This window comes from Pinus tabuliformis, chromosome 9 (genome assembly GCF_031772625.1).
Source record: "Pinus tabuliformis cultivar Carrire ecotype Pingquan chromosome 9, CPIR1, whole genome shotgun sequence".
Classification (NCBI taxonomy): Eukaryota; Viridiplantae; Streptophyta; class Pinopsida; order Pinales; family Pinaceae; genus Pinus; species Pinus tabuliformis.
This window is the reverse complement of record NC_142307.1, coordinates 1,450,738,203-1,450,761,978: the sequence shown is the minus strand read 5'-3', so window position 1 is coordinate 1,450,761,978 and position 23,776 is coordinate 1,450,738,203. Positions and strand designations below refer to the sequence as shown.

Below are 23,776 nucleotides of genomic sequence, written 5' to 3'. Positions count from 1 at the left end.
AAATTTATGTTCATATAAAAAGAGTAACCCCTCCCTCCTTCTACCTTATCACTTAACTTACCTTTCAATTTACCTATCCTACTATTATATGTCACTAGTTGGACTTGGTTCTCACGCTGAATGGTCTTGTGCCACCTAGGCTAGGACCATGTGATTTTCACATGGAATATGGTACTCTCCCCCCTTCAATGGTCGGATTTGAGGCACTCTCATCTGATGGATACTATGGATTCCTCTTCTCTTACCTTAGAGATAGGATTTGTAACATTTCTCATTCATGAACCTTCTTGTCTCACCCCATCTCTTAGCTCCTGTAATAGTGTTTTGATGAGGAAGGAAACTGTTACAGCTGGGATTTTCTATGAAGCTGTTATGGAGCTTTCTAGAGCTTCGACGCCTCCACTGCCCATTGAAGAAGGTAATATTTCCATCGAGAATTGTTTTCAAACTCATTTAAGTGCCCTAGTCTATTCTTGGTTTAAAAGGCTCACTGTTTTTTTTTTTGCCTTGCCCATGTCCAGATAGGGACACATTGGGTATTCAATCTTATTTCATGATTTCAACCAGGATTGGCTTAAGTTTTCCTTCCAGTATGAACTCGGTAAGTTGTTCATTTTGTTTTTCTTGGTTTGACTTATAAAGTTCCCCTCAATAATTTATTAAGTTTATTGAGGGTTACTTGTACAATCTCTTACCTTTTGTAAATTTGATGAATATACCCCTAATTGTCTTTTTGCACGAAGAGGGAAACCCTTCTGGGCACGCTCCATGGCATTGTCTCAGTGCGGTACCATTGCTCTAATTTAGGTATGTGTATTCTTCTCAGTTTTGATAAGAGTTTTCTTTTAGTGTTCCTCCAACATTATAGACTTATTTTATATGAAAGAATCCACTTTTTTTCATGCTACACATTCCACTAAAATGTTGGCTCGTGGTGACAGGCCTTCCTTCATCTGGTAAACAATTTTTTTTGAAGGGTTTTGTTTCGCATATTCTACATACATATTTTTTTATTTTTCCCCTATATGGTTGACACAAATCCCTCTATTCCTCTTCTGCAAGTACCTCCAATTCCTTCATACTGAAGGGTTTTTCTCTAGAGGGTTTGAAATTGGGTTTGAATATTTTCGATCACTGGTTCACTACTCTCACTCACGCCAGGTCGATTATTTCACATTGTCTCTACTTGTCAATGGATATTTTCACACTTAATGGGTACAATGACGCCTTCTTTATTGCTCGGTGTATTGTCTTCTCTGCTAGGATCGTTGATTGTTTCTTGTGGTTCGTTTCAGCTTGAGCACAGACATATGGGATGAAACCCTTATTTGTTATGGGGTTAAGTTTTTTTCTTTTATCTACTTCGTGTATGTAAATATTTTAAGAGGGAATTTGCACCTTTGTTTAGACAATTACCCATACTTTCACTTCAAAGTGTCGGGCGAAATTATTTTAAGATTTGTACTCTCAGATTTCCTTTGTAATTTGAATATATGAGTATGAATCCTTAATTTCATGTATTGTGAAAGCTTTATTTATGTGTAGTCTTCTCATGTGATTACATTGTTCCTTCTCTATTTCGAAGCGTGTTTTATACAGCATTTCCAATGATGGGTTACAGTAAAATTTTTGTAATTTCTGAATTAAGACTAATCCTATTTGATTGTTGGCAGCATTAGATGCATTGATTTCAATGTATATGTTGATTTCTAATCCTATTTGATTATTTGAATTAAATGGATTGATTTTAGCGTAGATGTTTATTTCTCATCCTATTTGATTTCTTGCATTAAATTCTTTGATTTCACTAAAGATGTTAATTTTTGATAGATGATGTAACTAGATATATGGTGTACATTAATCTCAAGGTAATTAGTTTAACATTGTGCATTGATTTCATTGTACGCACAAAAAAATTATTGACGATGTGCATTATGACTAAGCTTTTGTAGATAACCTCAAGCAAAATAAAATAGAATAAAACTTGCATTTGTAACTTTTACATCTCCGCATCATTTAAAACTGAATATATAACTTATTTCAATCATATTTGAATTTTTAAAAATTGAATAAAACTTAAATTTCCATCATAAGGAATTGACTGAAATACTTCGATAACTACTTGTAAATTTGGGAAAGTTGAAAACATTATATAAAAATTATAGAAATGTTTCCATATATTGTTGTTTGACCTACATATTGAATTTTAATACAATTGACTTATATTATGTTCTGACTAAGCTCTTGTAGATAATATCAAAATAAATAATGCTAAATAAAACCTATTTGTTGTTTACATGACATATCTTAATATCAAAATTGAATCAAACTTATTTCAATCATATTTTGTGTTTTTTAATTGAATCTTGAGATAAGAAATTGATTTAAATACTTGAAAAAATTGTCCATGTATTGTGGTATCTGGGCGGGTCACAAAAAATTTCATATATCTATCTATCTATATCTATATATATATATATATATATATATATATATATATATATATATATATATATATATATATATATACTATATACATATATATATATATACATATACATACATACATATACATATACATATGCATATACAAATGAATTTGTAATTCAAATAATTTATTTTTTGAATTGAATTTTAATAACATACATGTTGATTGAACTAAAAGGCACTTTCTAGAATCCAATATGAAGCATGATTTGAATTATTTTTGTGTTCAATATTAAATTGCTACAAGATATAGTTTAGTTCATTTTAAGTATGAAAGTGACATGCATCATAACTTTTAAGGTTTTACTTATTTTCTTAGTCAATGAAAATGGAAATCGAAATTGAACATATATTTTAGTGTAAAAGTTATGGTATATAGAAAAATTATTAAATTAGTGAAATAATTTTAAAATATCCATCTAAACTTCGAAAATTAATGACCATCCATAATGAAGATTAATACAAATCCATAGATACATTCCATTACAGTGCCATAAAAATGAGACCTCGTATCAATGTAATCCAGCCTCATATGTAACACAAACTCTACATATAAATGCTTAGCAAAATAAACTGTGACCTAGCCATGGTCAGGGAAGTTGCCCCAAGCTCCAATGAATCTATCATACAAGAAAGGCGTTGCATGAACATTACTAAAATATTTTAATGGGATTGGACCTTTATGTCTAACAGGGTGATCAAGAGGGATGTTGAAAAACTCTCCATGAATATCAATGTCCTTAGTGGCATATTTCACCACCTCCCAAGAATCTGGGCATCTAACTTCATGCCTCCTGACCTTATGTATGAACTATAATATGTGGCTATGCAAGCCTAAACTCCCGTATGTCTCGATGAACCTAGTCCTGTTATCCATCATCAAATACAATGGAAGGTGAGTCAATCAATTGGCAGGTATATTCTTTATCTATGTTGTGGTACATGTATGATAGGTCATAATATCATCTAATGTGATAAGATCTATTGCATCATCCCACGGAGGGATCGATGTTGCACTCTAATCCCTAGCTTCAACCTGTTGACGACTTGTAAATCATAAAAATAATTTAACATGTATATGATTAATAAACTATAAGGACAATAACATATACATTAACTTCAACCACATAAGTTGAAGAAAATTTAAAAATTAAAGACAATTTCAATAGATAAACACATAAAGTTTAAAGGGGATTTAAAAATGGAGGAAGTGTACCCCAAATGCATGAGGATGCTCCACTTGATGTAAAATCTTGGTCATTAATAGAGAGAAACAAAATTCCTATGACACTTTGAACGACACTGTTGGCATGATTTGCTAGGGGAACACGAACCCTTGGTGGGCTATGTGATCTATCATGAGCCTGGCCACACATAACAAACCCTCTCACACTATGATGGCATGTAGTTGTGGTAAGTATATGGGATTCCTCAACCTATTACACATAATAAATATAATACATATTAACTATCCAAGAAAAATGTTGACAAAAAAAAAACATTTCTAAACTCAAGAAGAATAATCTAGCCTGAAGTCCTAAACTTTACAGTCCATTTTTTTATAATTTCTAAACCAAAGTACATTAAGTTCCATGTAAACACAATCGAAAGATGTGATCGAATATACCCTCACACATTTCTTGTTTCTAAATAATGCATTGTATTCATAGTGAAACTATATGTAAATATATGTGTAACAAAATGAAATAAGCATACTTAAAAAACTAATAAAATTTCATGCCAACCAAGCACTGCAATAGACTTTACGTTCTTAATTTTTTACTTTGACACATTACATGTAGTAGGTGCTAGCACATGAAGACAATGTTTCTTGTACAACACACTATGTAATGAAACAATATGGTACAAATTAGAAGAGAGTCTAAATGCTTTTATTTACTAGACCAAATGCACTTTTTAAGATGGATTTAATTTATCTATCAATAATGCATTGCTGAAAAATAAAATTATATATATAGTTATGCGTTAAATCGTATGTATATATATTATGTTATGCTATGTTAAATAATTATGTTTTAGAATATGTTATGTTAGAATAATGTACATGTTAGAATATGTTATGTTATAAATATCACTAGTAGAAAATGAAAAACTAGTTACTAGGCGACAAAAAAAGTTAGTCACCATAGATTTTCTAAGTGAAATAATACCAAGAATGAACAATCCTAAGTGACCCAACTAAAAATGACTAACTTAGTCCCAAGTTAAAATACAAAACTAGCTAATAAGTAGTACAATTAAACATGACTAATGTGAATGATTAATGTAGTTTAAGAACACAAATGTGACTACCTAACAAGCACTACAATAATAGGAACGAGTCATTTCTATTAGTCATTTTGATTGTGTTACTTCAACAATCTAAACTTCAAAGTGATAGTGAGCTCAAAGGTTATTATAGATTTCTTTAAAGTTTATACTTCTTTAACACTTCGTTATTGGATCAATGGATGATTAGAGTTATGGAGCTAATTAGAATATTTAAAGCTATATCCTTTGATCAAATTCACAAATAATTAAATTCAAAGGCAGACATATTATCCAAAATGGGAGTGGCCTTATAGGTGGGTCAAATGCATTATAAATTTTTCAAGAAGAAGTGTTGCCTAATTAGTAGAGGACACATTTCATTTAGTTGAAGACTTAAATTTTCATTCATATCTACATTTTTTATTATCAGGGTCATATCCATTGAACCTAGGATACTAGTTTTTAACTTGGATATCAAGTTGTTTATCTAGTTTGAACGTACATTACGAACATAATGGTGCTAGACTCTCATGAAATTTTTTGTAAACCTTTCGGGATTTTTATTTTCTCGAACATTAGATTTTGTACATATTAGAATATCACATCATACATGTGAAGCAGATTTAGTATATGTCAGATGATGTAAATTACACCTTTGCATTAATACTCCATCTATACTACCAGTGAACCATGGTCCCATTAGCATTTATGTGATTTTTCAAATTAAATAAGAACTCAAGACCAGAAACTTGTTTACATGAGCCCGTAACCAAAATGCCAAACTGGGACATTCAGAAATGCATCCACATGCACCCACATTATTGGCAAAAGTTCAACCCATAGAGCTGTATGTGGAGTTGTAGCTAGTGACACATAGGCATCACAACATCATTGAACTTAAGCCTGAATATTTATGTATATGGGTGATTGAATTTCAAGCCATGGATATATATCTAACACCAAAAAATCTAACACCGATGGATATTTTCAACTATATATGGGTGGGAAATCTAACATTGTACCTCGACATTTCAATTGTACTATTGGATTTTACTTGCGTTTTTTATACTTTGTTTTCCTAAATTCCGCATCATTAGATATCTAATGATAATTTAGTCAAATATCCAATAACAATTTAATGTTGGTTGAATATCTAACAAACATTAATTTTTCTTCAGATATTTAACATTTGACTAAATAAATTATCCATCAAAATACCATAAACATTACAATATATATATATATATATATATATATATATATATATATGATTTGTATAATACCATAAGCGTCACACTAGATATATTATTTATATGATAACATAAACATAACACTATATCTATATATCTATGAAATGTATAGATTTAAAAAAAACACACATGAAAAAGTGGATAATAAAAATGTAACCTTCCATAGTTCAAATTATAAAGTAATTTTTTTTATTATTGATTCATTTTCCTATTGCTATTACACTGTTAATTACAGCTCAATGAGCCAATTTAAAATGTTTTTTCATAGTGTGTTACATATGTGCCTTATGGTAGGCTTCTTACTCTGACTCGTACTCTCCTTGCCAGGAAGTCAAAAGTAAGAAGGAATAGGAATGAAGGAGAAAGACATAATTTGATGTTAGATACAATAATGGTGTTTCCATAGGGTTTCCATCAAAACCATTCTATTAGATGACAAAGGATTATTCCTCCCCAAAACCTCCTCTAGCGACGATGGTGACGAAGATGTTTTGCCAACTAGAGTTTGAATAACATGCCCATATCTCCAGGAAGAACATTACCATCACTAGGAGGAAAAAGACAAAGACGAAGAGGCTCAATCTCGGCCATCATTTCCATAATTGGAGAAGGAAGTGAACAAATCAATTCCAACCCTAGGAGGCTCTATGTTTCCCAAGTTGAATTGGAGCACCCCCAAGGACACCATCAGGATTGCCACCAATCGTACCCTTATATTCACTTCCTTTAGTGAAATCATTCTTCTATTGAGAAAATATAATAGCTTAATTAATGATCTCTTCCACGCCTTTGATTCCCATGAAGATAAAAAAATAAACAAGATCCCTAGGTTTATACCATTCTTGAAACCCAGAAAATCTCATTCAATAACACATGTCGATGTCCTATAGTTAGTTTCAAATCAATCTTCCTTCATATTTATCAACTTCTTGATTCACATGGCATAAGCACTAGTTTTAAGATATGCATCAATCAAGCAATTGTACTTTGTGGTTCCCAAATTTAAAATAACACCTTGTAAATCCCTATATATATATTTTTTTCCCTCTTGGGATATTTTCCCTTCCTGTATGAATTCTTAGTGTTTTTGCAAGAGTAGGCTTAATGAATAATTTATTTTTTTCATATCAACTAAAATAGTTTCTTCCTTTTTATATTCATCTGCATGTCGGTATGCCTTCATCATAATATTCTACGCTAATATGCCTAATTTGTAAGAAATCATTTCCATATCTATGAAGAAATTTCCAATCTTTTCCCATAGTTGTAGTTTACCACATGTAGAAATTAATTCTTTATATGAATTTAATGTGGTCTCATAACCAAACCTTTTGATTTCTCTCAAAATGGTAACAACTTATTGAGTCCTAAGGTGCCTATTGTACATAGTGAGTAAAAGTTTATAAATATTATTATCAGGAGAAACTCCAACTACTTGAATGCCTTGACATAGTTTAATCACTTTATTTGAATTTCCTTTGTCCCTATACAAAATTGATATGGAGTTGTAGATGCTTACATCAAGCTTGAAAACATCAATCTTAAAAACTAGTTGTTTTCATCTCCTTGAGAATCGATTCATTATCTCTAACCATCCCTGTTTTAGAAAGAAAAGCAATAATGTTTTTGTAAAGTGGCATATTGGGAAGATAACCTCTAGCTTTCATATCATGATAGATACATCGAACCTCAGAAACATTCCCAAATTTGGAAAATGAATTAGCCATCATAATGCTTATTTTAAATCCTAAATCCCATCTATTGCATTTTCATCGACAAGGTCTTGTAATTCTTCTAGTATTTTAGCATTAATAAAATATTGCATGATACACTCTAGACAATGCTCTACGTTATTTCATTCTTCATCATTTGCATCATAATGAAGAGGATAGTCACACTTCAAAATTGAAGGTTTGTGGCCAGTTTGTATCAAACATAAGATATGTTATTGCATTATTCACATTGAAAAAGGTATTCATTGTTAACCTATTCATTTATGTATTCTTTTCATCCTTGTTGTAGTCTTCAATTTTCTTTCCAAGGAGTTAATTCTGTATTCATGAATTTGAGATTTGTGTAGACTCTATAGGGACTTCATGTATTTCATATTTCCCCTGATTATGAGAACAACATAGTTACTATGACATTTTCCAGTGAAGTCTAAGTCAATAGAAATAGTTGATTTTTCATGCTTTTCTTTGTTGCACCTTGGATTGTTCTTTTGTTGGAGTAGTTCTTAAGGTGGAGGTATATGCACACTAGAAATAATAAAATTATGATTTTATTAATACTATAGGAAGTAATTCAACTTATTATAAGCGAGTTTCATGATCCCATCTCCAAGATGAGAAAATAAAATGGTTAAGATTTGCATTATATAGTTAGCCATGTTTTCAAATCCATAGCAGAACTAGCCCTTTGTTTGAAACCCATGGGCTTCAGTATGCCTTTGACCCTTGGAGAAGATGATGTAGGAACTAAATGTTTACAAGATATTTGTTTAATTAGGGTAAACAATAAATTATTATTGAGCTTATTTTTTCCACTAAATTTCAATCACATTTTTAGATGATGTTTCATTATTGAAGTTACACATTGCATTTTCTAATCTCAAATGAGGCCTGCCACTAGTTTTCCAACTATATGCTTGAGTATTCCTTTTGTAGAATCCAAAATATGTTGAAGTAGAAACTAAGTTTATGCATTGTGTTTAACAATTAAAGTCACCTAATACTAAATGCTTCTATAATCTAGTGCAACTACACTTGAAGCATATTTTTTGATGGTGGCTCATCGCGGAGGTCAAACATTATTAAGGCCAACTTATTCTTGGTGTATGATACCTCAGAAAGTGTAGAGATTCTTTTTCCTATATTTCTCCGTTGAAGTTTCTCACCAATGAATCTTGTTAACTTTTGATAAAAAAATTATATAACAATAAATAAAAAATTTAACCTTGTTGTACCACATCCATGAGGGAAAGATTTTGCGAAAATCATATATTCAAATCACCTTTCAAGTATTTGAAATTGTTTTGGTCACAGAGGTCAAGTCAGGAACTCAGTTTTCACAACACCCAATGTTGTAGTAGTCCAAGATATCAAATTATTATTACAACATTGAATTTTTTTATGCACGAGCTTCTCTTTTTCTTCTCATGAATAAGGAGTTGTTAATGTTAATGCCTAGTTCCATTTGAGATGGATCACTCTAACTGAGTCATACACTATCCTCTTTTGATGACAAAAAATGAAATTCTATTGTTCAGTGACTATTCAATTAAATAGCCTTCTTACTTTCTCCATATTTTTACTCTTCATGTGTTTTTATTCTATTAGTTATCTAGCGCTGACCTAGGTTAATAGAGTGCATAATTACCTAAGTCATTCAGTGGCTCACAACATTTCTCACAATTTCAAAACGTAGCTCTCTTGAAAGAGAAGAATTTTCCTTGTCAAAATTTTATGTGGAATTATCTTCCATACTTCTTGAGCGGGATGAATCTATTTCCATCCAAAATGAATTAATTCTATTACCAACTAAACCTGGGGTCTTGCACTCTAGAGTATGTAGTATGAAAATACGTTACTAAATCCCTATTAATCTAGTTGAGAAAGGAGAGGAAAAAGAATCACAACATGAGAGAAATATTGGTGATGAATTTATTACGTAGTTAGAAGCACTGGATGTTATACTGTAGCATGGTGATTTTGAAGAGAGACAAGAGAACCATGGAGCTCAAGTCAGGGTAATTGATGTCGAGAAATGTAGCTCAAATAGGAATTTCCTGAATAAGCTTCAATATGAGTGTGGAGTGAGTGGTTTTAGACATTTTAAGAAATGATGCACTAGACAAGATGACATAGTGGGAACCACAACATAGAACATGAGAATCTGCATGGCACTTGATGGGCAGTTCAAGAGAAGGACTTTGTGGAAAAATTCTAATTGTGTCTTAGTTTTACATATCCTATTATTTCATTTTCTCTCATTATCTGTGAAGTGATCACTTAGAAAATGTGGAAATTGATTCCATTCTGTAATTTACCTTGAAAAATAAAAGAGAAGTGGAAACCTAATGTTGTGAAGTCAACTTAGTCTTCAGAATATAAATTTAATGTTTTAAGAGTTCTAAAACATTAGTGATTTACATTATGATTTAATATTTAGCTACACATGTCAAGGTTGAGTTAGGTGGTTTTCAGGATTATGGAGACCAGTTATTTATTTCAAAGCATAAAGAGGAAAATATAGGAGCAACCAATCTCATATGAGTAGAGTTTAGGAGGGCCTAAAAATGGTAGAGTTCATTGAAGGAGAAGAAGAGAAGATTTCTAAAGTGACCAATAAGTACAATAGGTTGTACAACGCATTGTCCACTGCTAGAGTGGTACTTTCCATGCATAGGTCATACACCTTTAAATTTGTAGGGCACAACTAGATTTTGTGGATAGTTGGAGTGTACTTCAGTATTGGGACAAGAGAGAGTGATTTTCTTTCCAAGAAAGAAAAACAAAACAAGTTGTACTATTGTAGCTGTACCCTTTTTTACACTCTCTAAATTTTTGTTTGAGGTGATTTTATTGACTGTACAAATGCTGGGGAAAAACAAGCTACAAAGTCCACCTTGGAATCTTTGATAAAAGGAATGAAAATCTGATTAGAAGGAGAAATTCTTGTGTATTCATTTATTTCTTCCACTCATTTTTCAGCTACTATGGGATTGATACAATGATAAAAAAATATAGTTTTTGTTGTTAAATAAATTTTGTTTTGAGGTATTTAATGAGAGAACATTAGGGTAATTGTCTCCTAGGGTTAGAAAAACATATAATTGATCCCATGGAGCACTTATTAAGGATATTCTAAGCAAGGGTTAGTGGTCAGGGCTAAGGTTTCAATGTTTAAAAGAGAATTGAATCTGTATCTCTTTGTGGAGAGGGTACAAGAGTTATAGAGGTACCATGACTTGGAATATATTAATGAATATAATTTGAGGAGAGTAAAGTTTTTTATGGAAAAAATAAAATCATGTGCTATATTTTGGTGGGATAATGTACAACAATCGAAGAGAAGGCAACTAATCAAGGAAAATCAAATTGTGGTCTAAGATATTAAAATATCTCGAGATAAAGTTTCTTCCCTCACAATAGCATAAAAATATGGCTAAAAATTTCCATAATTTGAGGAAAATTGATAAGTTTTTCTGGGAGTACATACAGTAATTTATGATAATAAAAATGAGGTGGGTATTCAAGAAGATTTGGACGATTTAACTGCCAGTTATCATGATGGACTAAATTTTCAACATTAGGATGAATTAGCTTTTTCAAAACTGCATTATGTCGGTAAGGCATATCAGTGTGACATAGGAGCCAAATAGAAGTTAAACTGGGTAAATGTAACTTGATGAGAAAAAGGGGTGGGAATACTCCAATTGTTGGAAATGAAAATTGTTCAAATTCTATCAAGTGTGAGGCCTTGAGGAGGACAATGAAGTGAACATTTACATTAGAGGAAGATGATTTTTGGCTACTGGAGACCAATATTGTGTTATACTTGCAAAAAATCTCGCAAAACCCAAGACTACACTAAAAACCCTAGATTTGTAAATAGAGTAATTATGGCCTAAGAGGAGCCACAAATAGAAGGAAGTTGAAGCTGAAATAGGTGATAACTTTATGCTAACATAGGTATTTCTATGTAAGGAGACAACGTAAGAGGATTGGAGATGGAGTGAGGTTTTTAGAACTAGATAAAAATGTAAAGACAAGGTATGCAAAGTCATTATTGATAGTGGTTCTTTAGAACACTTAATAGGTACATATAATTTGAAAGTTACAATTCTTAAAGTTATAGATCCAATCCATGCAAAATTTCATTTTCAAGTGTGAACATAATGTGATTATTCACAAATCAAGTATTCTTTCATTTAATATTTGACCATATGAAGCAAAAGATACTTTGATGTAGTACCCATGGATGCACGTTGATTATCCTTGGACAAGTCATTGAAGTAGGATAAGGATGTCATCCATAGTGGTAAAGGAATTATTGATGGAGTGAATTAGGGTGGAAAGAAACATATGTTGAAAGATTTGAAAGAGGAAGGTAAATTAAAAAAAACATTCATTTTTCTGAGTACAAAATGCTAGACTAAGTTCTTAAAAGAAGCTAGAAAAGTTTTCTTTCTACTATGCTCATTAGATGAGAATGTGCCAAGAAATTAAAGGATCTTACAAGAAGTTAAAAAGATGTTGAATGATTATATGTACTTCACTCCATCAAAATTATCTACCAATAGGTTTACCTCTCTTTAGAGATATCACACAACAATCCTAGTAGAAAGACTTTCCAACCAAGGTGCCTACAAGATGAGTTGTCTAGAAAAAACAATATAAGAGAGAAAACACTTGAATTTTGAGCAAGGGTTGATCAGAGAGAGCACGAGTCCTTGTGCACCCTTGTGCTTATATTAGCCATCACGGGAGAAAAGTGGAGATTATGTGTGGATTCTCAAATCCCTTAACAAGATCACGTGAAGTACATATATCCATTGCCCCATAATTGATAATATTCTAGATTGATTGGTAGGTGCTTAGGTCATTTCTAAGATTGATCTAACTAGTGGTTACCATCAAATCCAAACATGGGAAAAGATAACTGGAAAATAAGGTTCAAAAACAAGGAAATTATGTATGAGTAGTTGGTAATGCCATTTTTAATATATGATGTTGTAAGGGTGTTCATGTGAACTGTGTATGAGATCCATAAATGTATTGGAAAACGAGTTATTTTTTATTTTTATTTTATAAAGATATTTTGAATTTTAGTAAAAATATGAGAGAAATTCTAAAACAATTAAAAATGGTGTTTGAGACACTTAAACAGATGCATTATTTGTAGATCTTGGTGCGACTTTTTTTTAGAGACAATACTAGTAATTTTTGTAGATGAAGTGGGCATTGACCTTGAAAAAGTTAAATCCAACCTTAAATTAACCACTCTTGAAATCATATTGGATTTGAAGAGTTTTCATGGGCTAGCATGTTTTTATCTAAAATATTAGTCGCATATTCACTCCATTGATAGTTTTGACAAGAGGGAAAAATTCCATCGAAGGTATTTACTTGGACTAAAATGAGCTGATGTAAGCTTTGAAAATTTCTAAGAGGTGGCTGAAAAAAACAATTTTACTTTTTAGGATGTTGAGATACTTTTAACAGTGGAGTGTAATGCTTTAACCCTAGGATCCCATAAGGTAAACCATTCTCCTTTTTCAGTGAAAGCATAATGGTGCCAAAAGGGTACAATAGTTATAAGGAATTAATGTTATTGTTTAGGAATTAAAAAGTTGCGGCGTTATTTTTTGTTTGGTGTGTACATACTATTGATGGATGATAATGCTTTGAAGTACATGCTCTTAATATACAGTCTTGTAAGCATGCTAAGTGGGCACAATGCTAGTAGAGTTATACATTAGTTCTGCAACATACAATTAGAAAATGAAATGTAGTGGCAGATGCATTTGACTAGGGGACTCCATGTAATTGTGATGATGAACAATGATATTGTTGGATTTGAAGAAATCAAGGAAAAATATATAATTTACTTGTATTTTAGTAACATTTATCCTGCATTAGCAATCCACTGCACTCAATAATGTCGTTAATATAGATAAATTAAACATAGATGAATATTTATTTGTTGATGGATTTTTTTAAAAGACTCCAACTTTGCGTACCCACTAGATATAGAAGGTGGGAGCTGAATAGAGAAATTCACTGAAGTGGCTTGGAGGTCTCCATAGAGGGGAAAAAGCTTAGTAAGTGAAAAGTTCTTTAGTCACAATTGAGAAAATTTGTAAATAAATTTGTTTCTATTTGCATAGCTTGCTATCTTGTTAAAGGGATGAAAACAAAACACTAGTTTGCATGAATTATACTTCCATGAGAAGGACCTCATATTGACATATGTGTGGATTTGGTGTAAAGGCTAGCTCATACTCAAAGATGTAATGATTCCAGTTTGGTTGTGCATTGTTCTTCCAAATGGTCCACTCCATTCGATGTAATAAAATGAATAATTCAATAAATTTCATTGATTTATTTTTCAAAGAAGTTGTACAAGACAATAAAAAATGACCGCTATACTAAGTTTCTTAGTCACTTATGGAGGACATTGAAAAAATGGATAGTGATTTGTAGTATAATTCAATTTATCAGCCCCAAACTAGTGGATAAATTATATTAATGGGTAAGGGCTTGAGCAACATACATGGTAGCCTAATTGGTAAGAAAACATGGAAATTGGTTTTCATCTGATCACTCGTTGAGTTTTCTTAAAATTTCAACATCAGAAGGTCTATATGAAAATCCCCTTTTTAGATTGGTTAGGGAGAAATATCCTAGAAATATGGATTTGATTTACTATCCCTTTTAATTTTAACATAGGGCTTACATGGAAATCCTATTTTTAGATTGTTTATTTAGAAATTCCCAAGAAATAGTGGATCTAAGTTATCATCCTTATGGATTATCCTAAGCTTCTAATCCCACATGATTCTATATTACATATAAGTTGTAAGAAATCAAAATCAATGGTGGCCTCTTCATGTATTTTTATCTGAGAAATTACAACATCCCAAAAAGGGTTCTCGAGTGGAAAATTATCATATTCTCACTGCCTCATAATTATTTTATGCTATTTTTAGGTTTGAAGAACATCAGGAGTTGCAGAGGGTCTGAACCTTGCAGGACCTAATCGAACGAAGGAAATCCGAGCACGGTCACTCTTACGTAGTTTGATAATATAAGCATCTTGCCTGAGTTGTTTGAGTATTTCTTGTTGTAGTTTGCTTCTGCTCTGTTGGGGTTCTAACCCAAAGCCCTAGGGTGCTTTCACCTGAAACACTTGTGAGAATTTTTCTCTTTTGCAAGCAGCTTACTTGTAGGATTGTTTAGGATTGTTCAAAAGATGTTTTGTATTGTTAAATATTCTCTCTATACATAATCAATTGCAATTTAAGGAGGTTTATTTATATTCTTTTTCCATGATTTTTATTTCACGATTAGATTGAAGTTTTCGAACCTTGTTCTTTCTCTGTTTTTGAATCTGAGTTTTCAATTAAATATTTGTTGCTCACGACTTCCCTGTATTTCAAATATAACATATGATTCTCTTTCTGTGGTTATTTTGTAGTATATTATTTGAAAGCTAAACTACTTGGGTTTGTTGTGATGCAGGTTTGAGTCGAAGTGTACCATATGAGTTCAAGGTACACTATTGCATACGGTATTTCTTGTAATAGGGGAAACATGGGCATGCTCTATTTTTAGATATTGACCTCCCTTTTCACATGAATTCATGATTTTTCATTGGTGTATGATAGTTCCCATTTTCTCAATTCTGTTCTCAAAGTGCTACCTTTTGTGGTGTATCTATAGCAATGGTTTCTACACGGATGCCTAGTTCTATTAGAGGTCACAAGTGAAAGTCTTTCATTCTAGGACTTCCATTGGATTCTCAAGAATCCAATGGAGAACTAGGATATGAGGATATTGAACTTTCAGATATTTGGTCCTGTTGTGGATTCAACAGAGAAATTTGGTGGAATTATTTCTGTTAATAATCCTCAAACCATAAATAGGCAGTCTCACTTGTTATCTAACCCATATCCTGAACTTAATCTTGGAGGGTAGCTAAGAAAACTTTTTTTGAATAAAAATTATCAAGATGAGAAAGGATATATATTGGAAAGACTTGAGAGTATTGAGAAAGGATCTGGAAACAAGGTTTTTCTTTTCTCATCGGGAAACTCAAAAGACCCTAAGTCCTTTCAGCTCAAGGTTACTCAAAATATTGGAGTTGTCAATTTTGAGTTGCTTAAGGTGGTTGGACAAGGTGCATTTGGTAAGGTGTTCCAGGTTAAAAGAAATGGAACATTAGATATTTATTCTATGAATATTATGAGGAAAGATAGAATTGTGGAAAAGAATAATGATCAATATATAAAATTTGAAAGGGATATTATGACAAGGATTGAGCATCCCTTTATTGTTTAGCATAGATACTCCTTCCAGGTTCCATTTCCCTTCTCTGAATCTTGGTTATGGTTATTTTTTCCGTACAATTTAAATTGTAAATTCAATTTTGGTTCGTAAAGTTTCATCTTAGTTATCTTTTGGTACCCTCATCTTCCATCGTACATCTGTAGAATGTGTCCCTTCCACATGTATGACCCAATAGTTTTGATCCCTTATGGAGTTTGCAATTTAGAACTACATTTTGCAAATCAAACATATCTATGTTATTCTCAATTATATCTGTTCTATATTCTCATTAATATCATCTCAAATACCAGTGAGAAATTGCTATATTCTCAAATTTCTTGTGAAACATTCATTGTATTTGAGTTTCCAGAAAGGGAATCTACAAAATAAACAAAGTCTTCTTTGAATAGAATACACATAGAAGAAAAAAAATTATATACTAAAAATATTTGTACCACTATAATGCATTTTGTAACCACACCAATGGGTACCACACTAGATATATAGTCCTTGCAAGAGGCAAAATCTACTTTCCCTTCTTTATTATATGTACACTAAGAGCCCTTTCTTCTTTATAATGTCATAAGGCCACTACTAGTAAACTGTAGCATATGTTTCAGTATGTCCATTTCATAGCCTTTTCCCCAATTCTATATGTTGAGATTACATGTCAATCTGATATATCTAATTTAGGACCTACATCTTGTTAAAATTATATGCTTGTAACTATGCCATATCCTCGTTTTCATAAAATTTGAGTAATGTTTCTCCTTATCTATTTGTTCAAGTTGAATGAATACGATTAGAAGTGGACAAATTTAAGATTCTTACATAATTACTCTCTTTCAAGGTATAATTCTAGTTCAGTGACAGGCGTATTTCCAAACATATGTGTTTTGAATTAGTGGGATGCCATAAAGATAGAAGACTATCTTAATTAATGACCATGCAATAATTAATTACAACTATTGGAAGATGAGGTAGGTGGTTAGGTGACCTAACTATCATAGGGTTTATAAATGACATAGTATATAATGCGTTCGTCACATTCATTATGGAATGCTGAGATATCCACTTTCAACACCAGAAATTCAATACCCATATTGTTGACATAAAAGCTAGTGATGAGTTCCAACACACCATATTCAATCCAAAAATGCATTTTGTGCCCTGAAAAACATCAATATATACCTCATGAATACTGCAGATCAACCAAAAACCAAACACTATTATACCACCAATTTTACACAAAAATTTGCACACCATCCGCTGATCCAATCCAACGTAACATAATAGAGCATTTGCACCATCTCAAATTCTCAATTCTGAAATACTGCAAAAAAATTGGAGTCAATTCAAGCTTGGGATTGTATCAGTTTCACTTTATCCATTTGTGCTTGATTTAGGTCCAAAGTGTGGATATTGAGTTGTTTTTGTTGACAGTGGATATGTTAGCATTAGGTATGAATTCTGTGATTATTTGGGTTAGGTTTTTCTATCTTGTATGCCAGACTGCATATTAAGTTGAAGGATTTATGCCTGATTGGGGTTCATCCAGGTTGAAACCCATTGTTATAGGTTGGGATTGTTTAGTTAGAAATTCTAGCTTTGGGGTCATAAGATAAAGCGTGTATTTGTAGTTTCAAGGTGATTGATTATATTAAATGCAAGTCCAAAGTGTGCATATTGAGTTTCTAGCATTGACAGTGGATATCTCAGCATTAGGTATGAATTATCTGATTATGTGGGTTCAATTTTTCTACCTTCTATGCCAGACTACATATTAAGTTGTAGGATATATGCCTGATTGGGTTTCATCCAGGTTGAAACCCATTCTTGTAGGTTGGGATTGTTTAGTTAGAAACTCTAGCTTTGGGGTCACAGGTTAAAGCGTGTATTTGTGGTTTCAAGGTGATCGATTATATAACATTCACAAGATTATTATTTGTGTAAATTCCAGTACTCTAACCTCGGGCTGCCTAATATGCTCTTGTTGCATCATGTTATTAATGACTTACATTCATTGTTCTCTTCCATATATTGTGTGTCTTATGCGCATATGTGATTTTAATAATCAAACAAAACCTCTACTGGAATATGATTATGTTGCAAAAAATCACCATTTTTTATTACACTATTTGTTTTATGTATTCAGACTAAATATAAACTTTATCTCGTATTGATTTTATAAATTGTGGGCATGTCTTTCAACTTCAATGAAAAAGGCTCTTTAGGTATCTTATAATATGTCTACCATGTATTTCCATGCTTTGCAGTCGTCGATATTTATTTCTCTAAATGCGCTTGATGTTTATTAAACATTTCACTAATATGTAAATGTTGTGTTTTCTAGTGAGGATTTAGCTCAAGTTTACATTGTGGAAATCATTTTTGCATCAAAATGCGATCGTGCACCAGGATATTAAACTAGAGAACATTATTATAAACTCTGAAGGCCATGTAAGTGCATGCTTCTTGACTAAATTATCACAATAGGACTTCTATTCCTTCTCTCATGTATGGTAGTGGGGAAAATAGTTACAGTAAATGTAAATCAAATTCCTATGCCTTTTTCTTGTTATATCCTTGTTATTTAAACGTAATGGAATATTCTTGTGGGATAATCTTATTCCAATTTCAAACGATCACAATTTCTAGTCCACATTGGGCAACATTTTAGGATAAGTTTACTAATTTTGGGCTAGTAAAGGAAGTAAATGAGCCAGGTAGATCCAGTAGTATGTGTGGGACTCCAAAATACATGGAAACTGAAATTATTCAAGCTAGAGGAAATGATAAAGTTGTTGATTGGTGGAGTGTTAGAATTATACGGTATTAGATGCTCACTGGACAAGTAAATAGTTGTACATACGAGGAAATTTAGGAGGAAATGCATCGGTCAGTTAATTCACACCTCCGAATTAGCGTTTGCGTATTTTTCATCATCCTTTCACTGTTAACCACCATAAGGAACAAGATAAAACCATCTAGGATAAAGTTAAATTTCCACCATTTTTTAGGAGTGAAGCCCATTCATTGGTGAAAGGCGTACATTTATCATCATTCCTTCTCCAAATATGGTATCACTGTTATTGTTGTGCATGGAATTAGAGTAGTTGACATTGGCTAGTGTGATCTTACTGTCCATGATTCCTAGTGATTACAAATTTCTCCCTCCCTTCTCCTTTTTTGTTGACTCTGTTTTGAGATATCCAAGAAGGCAAACGCAAAATGATGCCTACTTGTTCTCCAATAATTGAAAATGAATTATGTTGCTATAGAAATCGAATGCATGTGAATCTATTTTGGGGTATATAAAAATAGGGAAATGTTGATTGAGACAACTCGTGTACGGGATCTGTTGGTTCTCAAGTTTGGTGCCTAGTTCTTTTGAATTGATTTTTTCCCATTTTTATGATGTCTGATTGTAATGTTAGTCATGTAATTTTGTGGTTTACCTCTTGCTTTGGTTGAATATATAATGAAGCATGTAATATTTCATTCGTAAAAGTAGGATGTCTACACCAAGAGGAAGGAGGAAGACACATGCAGATTGGATCACAATTCCATAGTCTTCAAGTTCTTTGTCTAGGTTAGGAATATGGCTAAAATGATAAATGATCTTACAAAGGTTCCTTCCAAGTAAAATATGCTATAATTTTATATATAATATAATGTTGTACTATTTGAATTGTTATTTTCAATTGTGATTTAGTTTTTCTTTCATTATTGGCATGGTTGTTGCAGGAGGCAATTACAACAAGAATTATTAGACCGAGGAGTGCTCTGAGTTTTAAAGAAGTGGATTAAACATCTGCCAAATAAATGTCTATGTAATGCAAATGTTCACATTGCAAGTTTGACAATTTTAATGGATGTAAGATTCTTATTTCTCCTAAATGGCACTTATTTCAAGTTTTCTTGGTAACAAGTTTATTTCATGACAATTGTCATTTTAGAGTAAGTTAATGACTTTGAAAAGGAATCTATTGATTGTAGAAATGATAACCTTTCATTTATATATTGTTAATGTTTTTTAAATTTTGTGAAATGTTTCACTTTAGGGTATTTCTTCTTTTAGCATATAAATATTGTTTGTTGAGTTCTCTTGGTAAATTTTCTCAGATTTTATAAAGTGGTTCAGTTCCCAGCATCATGACATTGTTACATTTTTGACATAAAATGTTCCATCTTTTCGAGTATCTTGGCCTTGTTGTTTTATGTATCATAACCATGTTTCTCAGTCTTTTCCCTTGCCATGAATGTAGTTACCAACTAACATTGAAAAATATGACAGGAGAGAACAACTTAAAGAAAGATGGATTGGGAAAGGTACAATTTTAGCTTTTCGCCATTTGAAGTTATGTTGTTACACTTTCAATAACATGATTGTTGGCTATCAATATGGAAGGAATGCTACTTGCGATGGAAGGGATTCTAGGCAAGATAGTGGCAGTGAGGAAGTTTTGGATCTACTGTCCAACAAGTGGTAATACCTATTATGGAGATGCATCTGAGTCAGCGTTAGAGTCATCACCCTTCCCAACATACCTTCCTGTTCGATATTCAACATAAGAGGGAGGTAGATGACACCTTGCCTTTAACAAAAAGTCATGGTTATGAAAAAACAATCTTGAGATCCATACCTTCAACTAAAAATAGGATTTATATAGATTTCATAATAACATTTAAAAGAAAAGGGCTATTGTTTTGACCTCTTGACCCTCCACATATTCATGTACAAAATCAAACCCGCCTCACATTCCAAGGATTCCTTGGACAACGTGTCAATAGTATGGTTGATTTCTTTAAAAGCATGAAGGAAAGAATGAGTTTCCATGGATTGAATGTATTGGAAAGTTAGAATGAGCATATGATGAAGATTGTTGGATTCTAGTCTATTCTTTCCATTTTCCCAATATATTACCACCTTGGAACACTAAACACTTGAAGCTACTGAATACCGCAGAGAGAGGCACCATGAGAAAGATATAATAACCTAGTCACCTATTTTGTTTGTACCATTGCCCAACACATATGAATTTGGAAGTAGTGAGATAAATTAAGATGAAGAATGATTCCAACACAACATACATAAGGATTCCCCTAGTTGTCTCCATAAAAAATTCCCCAAGGATTTTCATAATCAATATAAGGCATAAATGAAACTCTCTTCTTGCTTGCATTAGACTTGATCATGGATCCCTCACATAGATCAATCACTAAACCTGCAATCACTTCAACTAGGTGTTGACGATGCTGGACCCTCCAACATGTCAAGGGATCTCCCTAGTAAGAAGTCCCAACTAGACCTCAGACCGTTCGGTGTAGGAGTCCCGACAGTGGGTCATGTAGTATCACCTTGACCGTGGTTGCGCGTAGAGGCAAGTAAGATGTCCCTATTGGTAGCAAGGGTGTCACATATGTAGCAAGTCAAGGAAGGTGCATGAACAGTTCTAATACATGGAGGATGAGGTGAGTGTGCCCTTTGGAAACCTGTGAAAGCACGAAGTTAAGAAGGGAACACATGAGCAACTATGCATCACAAGCTGGAAGGCAAGTAAGCTAGCAATCCAAAGTGATGGTTAAACCAACAACACATTTCAATAAGATTAATACATACATATATAGAAAATAGCTACACATGCATGGATAAGAAAACATATATATATATCATTTAGGGTAAACAAAATAGCTGAAATAAAATATGACATATGCATGAAATGTGTTGGCTCTGTTATATTAAGAAGTGAAAGTTCCAGTCATACAATACAACCATGACCAACCACTAGTTCCGATAGCGGAACATTACAGTGACTATTGCATGCTCCTTCAAAGAGATATACTAGCTTTACACAGTGGAGAAGCCAAGGCTCGTTATAATATTATCCAAGATTTGTCTAAGATACTCCTATTGGAAGCTTGGCTGACCAAAATCCTCTACAATGAGTTGTGAGGGACTATTTATAGCAAAGGGTGGGGTGACCCTTGACGTTCCCCTTTGTGACTGTTCATCTATCCTCATGACTTTTCGACTACTCTATGGCTGTGACATTCAACTGTTGGCACTTGAACATCGACTTAACAACACGCTACATACAATCTGCACATGTACCCATTTGAAACAAATTGGCTTGAGCAAGCCATGCAAGATATCACTAACACTCAGACTGTTGTGGTGATACCAACTCTTCAACATCCTCATGATGGTCGATGATGACGAACTGATGCCAAGCTTGGTCGTCCATGATGTTGTCCGTGTGCTCAACAATGACATCTTGCTGAATCAAACTCTTGCCTTTGTTGCATCCAGGTACACTTATATGGATCCTCAGTCCAACTCATCTAATAACATGCGCATGGTCATCCTGGGTGCGATCTGACCGGAAACATTTTGATCCATAGTGTCTGCGATGATTTTCAGGCATGTGATGGCAGTTTTGCACATCAACTTGTCAAAATACATGTTCAACTCTAGTTGGACTTGCTTCTTGTCTTCACCTCAGTGAGTGTGACAAATGGGTGGGATCGCATGCGTGCGCACAATGACATTCATACTGCTAAATTTCCTTGCATGCGATCAATAACAATGCTCACCTTGTTTGCTTTGTGCCAACTTCTGGGATGGATATATAACTTGTGCGGGTGCAGTTTCATCCATCTGTTCATGTTGCACCCCCTGTTGTACCTGTTACTACTGCAACTCATTCTCTGGTATGTAGCTCTTGTTCTTCCTTAAGTTGCTGCTTCAACACATGTAACTCCTTCTCTATTGTGATCTCTTACTTCACGCAATATTCATGTCATGTCGTCATGTCATAGCCTCAATCTCCAAAGAAACTTTCGTCATGAGTGGATCTTCTTTGAACTTCCATCTTTTCTCTGCCTCTATGCTATCAAAAACCTTCCTCTTCCATTTGTTGTGTGCGAGTGTGATGTCTTCTACTATTGATGATGGTGCTGCTCTTTGTGATACTGCTGCCATACCATGTTGATGTCCTTGTCTATGAATAACTTGATGTCTTCATAAGTTAGGCAAGCTCATAGACACTTGCTTGGCTGCAAACTTCGTTGTGCTCTCAATGCTGTCCTTTGACTCTACTCTCCTCAAGGCCACTGTACTTGTGTTGATGAGAGTTAGACAAACACATGTGATGCCTACAGACATAGAAATAGCCATGGTAAGAAATTTTTAAGTCGAAAACCAAAACAAACTTGAGGACTAACTTGCAACATAGCTGTGTGATTGATCGTGAAGGTTGCGCAATTTCCGCTGGGAGGTCGGGAGACTGACTACCCAAACTACCTAAGGCACAGTCTCGGCTGTCAAGAGGCTGACTGACTCTTGGAAATTGTAACGCACAGTCTAACCCGGCATGTTGGGGACTGAGACTGCGCAATGTGCAATTTCAGTCAGCGAACTGCATTGCATAGTTTTTGGGGATAAGAGAACACTGCCTTCAAGAATTGCACAATGCAACCATGAAGGTCAGTGTTGGGCCAGACTTGCACAATTTATGGAGGGATGGTAGAGTCTTCGCTTCCTGAAATGCTCAATGCTAGCTGGGAAAGGCACAATCCAAGCTCAATCCAATCTTGAACAAAAGCCGAGATTGATGGTAATGCAACGTGGCATTCTCATTCTCATCGTTACTGTGCGCCGAAGGAGAAATGGGAGGTGGTTGTTCCAAGGTAGCATGTTTGGCAGCGGCGAGC

At 33.3% G+C, this 23,776-nt stretch overlaps 1 pseudogene; it reads left to right on the top strand.

The window, feature by feature from the left end:
- The first annotated feature begins 327 nt into the window (after positions 1 to 327).
- LOC149154053 (serine/threonine-protein kinase AtPK2/AtPK19-like) lies at positions 328 to 23,494 on the top strand (annotated as a pseudogene).
- Positions 23,495 to 23,776: the final 282 nt, after the last annotated feature.